Genomic DNA, 9,845 nt, shown 5'->3' on the forward strand with positions numbered 1-9,845 from the left:
ATTAGGTGAGAAAAAACAATATGTTATATATTATATTTCTTGAAATGGAACAATTTAATTTTTGTATTGGGTAAAAGCTTCATGATTTGTAATTGAGTTGAATGCAGCGAATAATCAAACGCATATAGTGCAATTGAATGAATTTTCCAAACACACGATAAAAAATGTCTTGAATGCAAGCTAAATGCTAGGATAATCCAAGTTTGTTTTGAAATTTTACAGTTATTCAATTTAAGTTTCATACTATTTCAACATGGATGAATGATGAAGTACATATAGTGTTGAATGATAGTCACCATTCACTGCACTAGCTTTTCACGTTCTCAATGAGATTTATCAAGGAGGTTTGTATAATTGGTGATACACAAATTGATATGTAATAATTCTTAGAAAGTCATATATATCATATTCACACATATTATCTGTGAAGAAGGCATGTTTTCTGTTTTGGTCTGCTTGTCACAGGTGGTATATTATATAAATGCAAAATTTAAATTTGAGCATAAGGAGCATTGATAGTTACACATTATGTCACAACATTCTGTCAAAATGAATCAACATTAAACAGAGCACCATGTAAGAACAACGGGAAGAAAATAAAACAGAACAAAGAGAAGGACAACACATATTCTGGTTCCAGAAATGGAATTCACAGATGAAGTTAACTTTGTGCTAGATTGAAATGCTGACATAACACTGTCTGGAATAAATGAAAAAAATAAGAGATTATGAGTAGTATATAATCTTGTTATATAGAGTTTTTGAGAGAGTCTTGCTATATAGTCCAGACTAGTCTTGAACTCATGGCAATTCTCCTGCCTCACCCTCCCAAGTGCTGAGATTCTAGGCATGTGCCACCCTGCCCAACTGATTACATATATCATGTTCTTCATTTATTCTGAAAAATGCAGGTTCTAGTCTCAGCCTTCAGGTCTCTCATTATTAAAAAGTTAATGAGCAAATGCTGTGTATCAGACAATAATGTCAATATTTTTATGTTTCTGTATGAGCAAAGCTGCTTGAGTAAAATGATTGACAACCTGGGTAAAAAGATGAATGAACAGTAAACAAGTCTTAGAAGTGAAAGATTGAAAAAATACTGGATTCTCTTCTTTCAAACCATAGGTTCATATTCCAGAAGACAGTAATAAACTATAATAGCCAAACTAAGTGCTACAATAACCTAAAGACCTTTCTCTTCTTTCTGCAGAAAAGTTGTGATAATATTAGTGATTAAGATTCTTGTTTCTTTATCAAAAGGAGAAAAGAGAAGCTGGGCATCATTGCCTGATGGTAGGGGAGTAGCTGGACATTTTCAGCATAATAGAATGCATTTTATAGAATGATACTGATAATTTAAGGACCTTTCTCCCAAGCGACAAACTTTGTACATGAAGGATGAAAACTGCACTTATATGTCACTTGGAGAAATAGATCATGAAACCAGTGCTAACACATTTTGTAAGTAAATGATCAGCCTGCCACTAATTTAGAGAACTTGTGCCTGCTGTTAATGTTTGCCAGGGGGCAATTCTTATATTTACCATATTTAAGAAGAGGTATTAAGGACTGGAGAAATAGCTCAGCAGGTTAGGCACATGCTTAGGCAAACACAGGGACTGGGGTTCGATCGGCACTACCTCCCCAGGTGTGCTGAGCTGGCTGCAGAGACTTGGCATGGTGCACATGCCTGTAATCCTGTCACTGAGGAGGATAAAAACAGGAGAATCACTACAAGTCCAAGCTGCAAAGTGAGGTGCTGTACTACTTCACCAAATATATTTTTTTAAAAAAAGATAATATGTTCCCTAAATTATCCTTTCTTTCTTTTCTTTTCTTTTCTTTCTTTTCTTTCTTTCTTTTTTCTTTCTTTTTCTCTCTTTCTCTTTCTTTCTTTCTTTTTCATTTTGCTTGATTGTTTGTATTTGGTACAGGGTCTTACTACAGAGCTTGTATTTGTAGTGATTTTCCTGTTTTAGCCTTCACAGTGCAGGGATTACAGGTGTGTGCCACCATGCTGGGTCTTGGTGGTTGGCTCTGCATGGTCCAGGTGGGGTCTGCATGTAATGTAGTACCAGGGATCAAACCTGGGTCCATAAGATTTCCAGGAAGGCACTTAGACAGCTGAGATATCTCTGCAGCCCCTAAATTTTAGTGTTAACTTTAATAATTGTCTATCTTTTACTAAAGATATTCTCCCAGTACATCTTCAAAATGAATCAAAGTAGGATTTTGTTATGTATTTTTTTCTATAATGACCTACAGATGCCTATTGACAGATGTAATATAAAACCTATAAATTGTTACTAGCTGTGGTCTAAATAGTAGAGTTGAAGTAATATACTTGTTCTTATATAATTCATTTGATATCATTAAATCTTTCAATTGGATCTAAATAAAAGAAGGAATAAAAATCATTTGTTTTTGTACTTTTTGTGAATTAGATGTATACTTAAAAGTATATAATTAAAAGACATGAAACAACATTTCAGACACTGTAATTCAGATTTCCTCCCTCTTGACCTAATTAAGTTTATTCCATTTCTGAAAATAAAATCATGTCTCTGGAAACAGTTGTTCTAGACCTAACTCTAAATGATGATAGTTTCCTGGATATCAGTAAATTGACCTAAGTAGCAATCATCACCACTACCATCACAATTATCATCTTCAATGTAATCACAATAGCTTTCTATGTATCATGCAGGTATTAGTTTATTTAATCCCAAATGAAGACATTGAGACACAAAAAATACAACTGACTTTCATAGTTCAAGAGCTATGAATAAAAATTATTTTCACTCCATACTCACAGGATTTGCAGGTTATTGTCTCTACATAAGGTATATGTTCTCTCAAATGCTTTCATTATGAACTACATTCATACTTTAGGGTGGAATTTATGGTTCCTCTTAGTATATATGTATTATCTAGTAAGATTAATCTTTTTTTTTCTATTTTAGGGAAGGGTCTACAGGATGATCAGGGTCTCACTACTAGATCAGACTTGTAGTGATCCACCTGTTTACAGCCTCCCAAGACCTGGGACTACAGGCAGGTGCCACCACGCCCAGTCTCAATTGCTGTCTCAGTGTGCCCCAGGGTCATGGCTGGCGTAACAGGCCTGGGGATCAAACCTCTGGCCCCTGTGCCTGCTTGCAGGCACTTTAATCCTCTGAGCTATTTGGCTGGCCCTTAATCATTTGTTTTGCAATTATCTAAACAGTGAAATAAAAAAACATATAATTATTGATATTTTGTTGTATATTTTGTTCCCTTAATGTTATATTGTAAACTCCTTTGAAAACTTAGAGCTAAGTATGCCTTTTAAATGACACAGAACACTCTACAAGTGATATTCATTTTCTATAACTTTTCTCCTAGTTTTCAAAAGTAGACAATCAAATAAAGCCTTAATACATTATTTTATACTTTAACTAAAACTTTTTCTTTTGAACAAACTTTGAGCTTGTAACTTTATGAATAGAATGGCAATGATTTTAGAGCTATGGCCTTCATTTCAAACATCTGCACACATGAATATATTTAAAATACTCTTTATAGAGCTAGGAATTTTGAAGTGGGGCCGATTGGAGAGGACGACCTTTTCATTTTAAATCTTTGTGTAAATTGTCACTTCTTTGCAACAGCTGAGCCTGCAGAACAGAAATGAGTCAGTCCGATGTCTATTTCATAGAACGTGATTATAGAATGTGCACCTGCCATGCTACAGGCGTGACACCCTAAAGAAACGTGCTGCTTTCATATCTGATACAAATTATGCAAGGATCTATTGGAACATAGTCTTCATACAGTAGTCAGTTTTGACTTCCATATTCACTGAGCATCTAAGATTGAATATCGTGTTTTCTTAGTTTGCCTTTTCTAAAACCTCTTAGGATCATAAAGTATGCATTCCTTTCAAATTCAGTTCTCAGATTTAGTAACAAGTATTTAAGCATTTTTTTCTTTTCTATTTTATCAATGTACATTTGCAGTACATTATTAATACACAATTAATACACAATTAATTATACAATTATTGTCAAAAATTGACCCTTTTTACTTCCCCTTTTCCTCTCCCCTCTTACATGTCTTTTAAGTTTCCTTGTTGCATTTTTATGGGTTTATAACTCATATTTTTTTGTGGTACCAGAGATTGAACTCAGGACCCTGCACTTGGCAGGCAGGATCTTATTCTACTGAGCTAGTTCCCCGACCCTTTAACTCATATTAACACTTTGCAATATTCCATTGTATGGATATGTCACTATACTTACATGTTTTCAATTGTTAAGGATATCTTCATCACTTCTAAGTTTCTGAAGTGATATAAATGACATATATACCAATCATAAAGACTTAACACAGATGGGTTTTTTGTGGACAGCAGTTTTCAAATCATTTGAGTACATGTCAACATAAAAATTGCTGAGTCATATGATGAGTATGCTGAACTTTAGAAGAAAATTACTAAATTATCTTACAAAAAGGTAATACTATTTTGTATTTCCTCAGAAAAAAAGGCTTCTAGTTACTTCATATCATTAGCAACATTTGATAATGTCAGTGTTTTAAATTTTAGTCCTTGTAAAAGTAAGCAGTAGTATTTCATTGTTATAATTTGCACTTACTGAATAAAATATTTTAATCAGTTTGGCTTGCTATAAAAAATAATGGATGGCTCATATGAAAAGCACTTATTTATCACATTTTTAGAGCTTTATATCCTGTATAATATTAGTTATTTTTCAAATGTTGCAGTTTTGCATAAAGAATAAATCCCACTTGGTAATGTTTTGTAATTCTTTTTGTACATTGTTCAATTTCTATTTTTTTTTTTTTTGTACTGGGTATCTAACTTGGAACCTTGTGCTTGCCAGGCAGGCACTTAAGCCTGGCCCAAAACCTTATTTTAAATCATATGTGAGTAGCACTATTTTGAGGAGCTCACTGTATTAAAGAAAACTATTCTTCCAAGTCACATAGAAATTTAAGAAATCCATAAGCATCACATTGGAGGAAACTCTCAAACGTGATAGAAAACATTGCATAAGAAAACATTTTATGTTACTGTGGAAAACTCCACTGGTCAAAATGACAAGCAACACAAGTTACCTATTTTCTTCAAACATTTCTGGCACCTTAAATGAATGACTTTTAATTAGAGTATATTATTCAATTAAAATTCTCTGTATCATCATCTATTTCATGATTACAAAAAATTGCTCCAAGATTTGGTTGTTGTTTGATAGTTTTGTTGTATAAAATTCAATGTCAGGATCCAGGTTGAAGAGAATGATTTCACTTCTAAAATTCTAAGTTTATAATGACCATATATCTTCCAATTACCTGAGTCACATATATCTGCCCCTTATATTTCCTGGAAGGAGGCAATGGAAGTCTGGTAGAAACTTTATAAACTATGTAAATAATAGAAATGAGGTAATACTAGGAATAAATATTTTTAGCAAAAATTAAGGAGAAAGCATTGGCTAGCACCTAATATTATTCTGTTTGTTGAATAACTATGTGTACTTAATATATATTTATAATGCATATACTTAAATTTGTAAGCATTTGTATATATACAGATAGGTCAGAAAAATTATTTTACTAATCATTTACCTTCTCAAAAAATAATTACACATTATGGAAGTAGATATATCCAGAACTTCAAGTATATTTGCATGTTAGAAGCAGGCAAAAGAAGAATAAACCTGAGTCATTATAGATACAGGTTTGCACATGGAGACTATACTCTTAAAGTGACATAAATGAGACACACATGTAGATATTTGCATTGTTTCTTTGGTGTGAGAAATTGAAAGTGTAAATGAGAACCAAAATATATTATAGATATCATAAAATAGGAAGAAAATGTTCAAATGGAAAGGGACACAACAGGAAGAACTCAATCTGGGAGCAGGAAAAGAAGGAAGGGGAAGAAAAAAAAGATAGGAAAAAAGGAGAAAATGGAAACAAAGCTTTTATAAATAAGAAAGATTAGAGGGATAGAAGGGAGGGAAGGGCAATGGGGAAAAATAAGATTTGGAGTGTAGCATGTATGGATACAAGTTGCATATGATAAACACGATCATTACATATATCTAAAATGTACCAATAAACCTAATTAATGATAAAAAAAGAAAAGCAGCCCATCTATTCCCACATCCATAGTGAACTTTTCACAAGCCAAATGATATTGATGAAAAACATGCTTATTTAGTTTCAGAGCTTAGAACAGGTCAGTAGAGCAGACTTGAATCAACGATAGCCATTTTGAATCATCCATCTATCTGGATCCGTTAGAACCAATGATGTGTCACACAGGCACTCAACAGTTTTCTAGGAGGTGACACATCACCTTCATCTATTATTTAATGAATTTGGTTTTAGGACACTGAGATTACTATTATGGATGTTTTAGAATGACAAATTTTCCTCTATCTTGGTTATCATTGCATGTTACAAAGTATCCCCTGGACTACGTAAGGATCTGTTTCAAGAGTGTTTTCTGACACTGATTCTGAAGATCTCTTACACAGACTCAACTGATAAGGATTCAACTATTACAAGAGAAATTAAATGCAAGAAAAAAAATGACTTGTTTTTCTACTCTTTCTAGGTAACAATGATGAGTAAGAAAGAATGGCAGACTATGGGTGGAGAAAAGTTCTTTTTATTTTTGCAAATATAATTTACACTTTTTCTGTGTGTACATTTAAAGGAAGATTTTTTTCACATAATGAATATTCTCATAATGCATCTATTTGTTTAACTGTCTTTTGAAGTTTTATAAAATATATGGCCACACTTCCAGGGAGATAGCTCAGCAACTTAAGTGCCTGTCTGGCAAGCACCAGGTCTTAAATTTGAGCCCTAGTAAAACAAACAAACAAACAAAAATCTTTACCTATTTACACTTAATTTCTGGTGTAGTTTATTGATATGTGAAAAATTTAACATTCATGAAATACAAAGCATTACAAATGTATACTTTTAATTCTATAATACAATGAAAATAAAATTATATTAGGAGATGACTTTCCTTGTTTCAGTCTTGCTGATGTTCTGCAACTCCATGTTTCTTGGCATCGTGTCCAATATCTGCACAATTAAGAAATTCAAACAAAACTTGGTTCCATTTTTTACTAAAGTCATATTTCTATGCAAAATTTCCCTAAATTTTTTCTCAGAATTAAAATCCTGAAGGCTATTTCATCAAAATATGATGTATTCAGGAATACATTATTTGGGGATTTTCTATACTTCATTCTTTTCAATACACTCTTACATGTCCTTTGTGGTATGGTCTAAATTAGCCATTCAAGTCAGTTCCATTAATAGAGCAATCATGAAAATAAGCACTTAAGCCAAAAATCATAAAATATCACACAAACAAAAAGTATTTAATATTCTGGGGTTCTTATTAGCTGGGACAGTCAATGAAGGATTTGTTAAGGAAGTAGTATTTGAAGTGAAATTAAATGAGTCACTGTGGAATACCCCCTTGTTTTCCAGTGAATCGATAACATGTGAAAATATCCAGTGGTAGAATAAAGAATGATCCTATAAAACAAATTTAGAGCAGAGCCATGTGGAACAGGAAAAGAAAGTCCTCCAGAATATAGGTATTTTTTAAAGTCAATGGACCAATTTAGGATTGTGTTTTTAGTGAAGAGGGAAAGTATTTAAAAATTGTTTTTAAAAAGGCAAGACATGTCACTGCTTTTTATTAAAAGTATTCTGTATGCAGATTTCAAGATCACAAGTGTTGGCCCTAGAAATCACTAACGAATATAGAATGGATTTATGAGTTGCTTAGGTGATGGAATTAAGAAAAAAAGCAGAAAAGAATCACAAAAATAAGCCATATTTATCTGTATTGTATGATAATTAAAAAGGTAAGTTATTGAGGGCTGGCGAGATAGCTCAGCAGACTAAGCACCTGCTTAGGCAAGTGCGAGGAAATGTCAATCCTCAGCACCATATGCCCACCAGCCCCACCCCCAGGCTGGCTGAGCAGGTGACTGAATCTGGGTGTGATAGTGCATTCCTGTGATCTCAGCACTGGGGAGGCTGAAAACAGGAAGATCACTATGAAGCCAATCTTTGTAGTTAAACCTTGTACCAAATACATAAAAATAAAAATAAAAAAGGAAATTACTCAGATAGAAGATCTGGAAAAACACTTAATATATGTATGACTTTAAGAATATAGTTTTTGTATGTCACTCATTTGGACATGTGTCTTCTGGGACTTACAAAATTCAAGTCAAAGTGTTAATTGAGACTTTAGTATCATCTGAATCTTATCTGTGAATTTACACAGAAGCACAGATGGCTTAGTAGTTGGCAACAGTTTCCCTTCAAGTATCCTAATGAGTGCTTCATTTTCATATTCATTGGCCCTGGCAGCAGGCTCAGTTTCTATGTAGGTGAACCTTCACAAAACTACTGCTTGCTTTCTGAGGGCTTTCAGGGAAATTCTATTCTCAACAAGATGGTGTCACATCCTAACAAAGACATGGATATGTGATCATATACGTTATATAACTTTTGCTGCATTGTATTGGCCAGAAGGCAGACCCACCCACAGTCAAAGGGAATAGACCATAGAAGAGCATGAATACAAGAAAGCAAGGACCAGAGAGTCAAGTTAGTTACACCACAATCAGTTTTTAGGGAGAAGATGATGAAGTAAGTCTTGATTATATTGACATACTAGGCAAATGTCTGAAAAATCCAAGGAAGAATGACTTCAGTTATAAATTTGTGAGTATGCTTTCATAATTCCAAATAATGGACAATCATGACAAAATCAGCTCAGAAGAAAACTGCAGGAACTGCTACTGCTAGTGATGTGATACAGAAGATGACTCTACAGAGGACCCAGTTATAGAGGAAAGGGAGTAGGAGAGCATTGTGTTCTTGAATGCAAGACAGAGAACTTAACAGAGGAAAAATGATGTATGTTTCCTATGTTTCTTGAGTAAAATAAAATACCAAAGTAGATATAAAAATAATGTTTTCCATAAAGAAAGTGCTAGATGTAGCAGATTAAAACACAGAAGTTGAAGTGGCAGAAAACTACTAAGCATAACCTGACCTCAGACTGAGAAAGAAAAGTGAGAAGCATTAAGTGCTTGTGAAATACCTGGACATCGTGATGCATGCTTGTATTTTCAGCACTATGAGAGACTGAGGCAGGAAGATGGAAAGTTCAAGATGAGCCAGGGCAACAAGGAGGCTTGGTGAGAGTGATCTAAAAAAAAAGTCAACTCAATAAAGATCCATGTGAAGATCTTGGATTTAGCTACCAGTGTAAACAAGCAAAGCCATTTCAGAAGGGCCCAGTAGTAAAGAAAATTACAGAATCATCAGAGTGAGAATCCTAAATTAATCATAATAACAGTTTAAATAATTGTATTCCATGACTAAGTGATTTCTGTGTAAGAACCCATGGAAAACTTTTAATTTAGGGAAAATTAGGAATTTAATATTACATTTCTTCATGATGATGTGTCTGTAAATGGGCAAGCATGTAGTCATTTTCAAGGAACTGAAATATTGAGACTAATCATTCAACTATCAATATTATATGTCACAATTCTTTCAAATGGGAAAATGACATGGTAAGAACATAATTTTGTACTTAAGATATAACTAATGTATGCAATGTGACCAATATTGTATTAGTATATTATATATAAGGTTAGCAAATAAAGACATTATTATATCAATATATTTCATTACTATGCTTTGTGAATATTTAATTATTTCTATAACTATAACCAGTTATAATTTTATTAAACTTAACCAGAAAAATATTTATCTTTACC

The sequence above is a fragment of the Octodon degus genome, unplaced genomic scaffold (genome assembly GCF_000260255.1).
Source record: "Octodon degus isolate 3935 unplaced genomic scaffold, OctDeg1.0 scaffold00336, whole genome shotgun sequence".
NCBI classification, from domain to species: Eukaryota; Metazoa; Chordata; class Mammalia; order Rodentia; family Octodontidae; genus Octodon; species Octodon degus.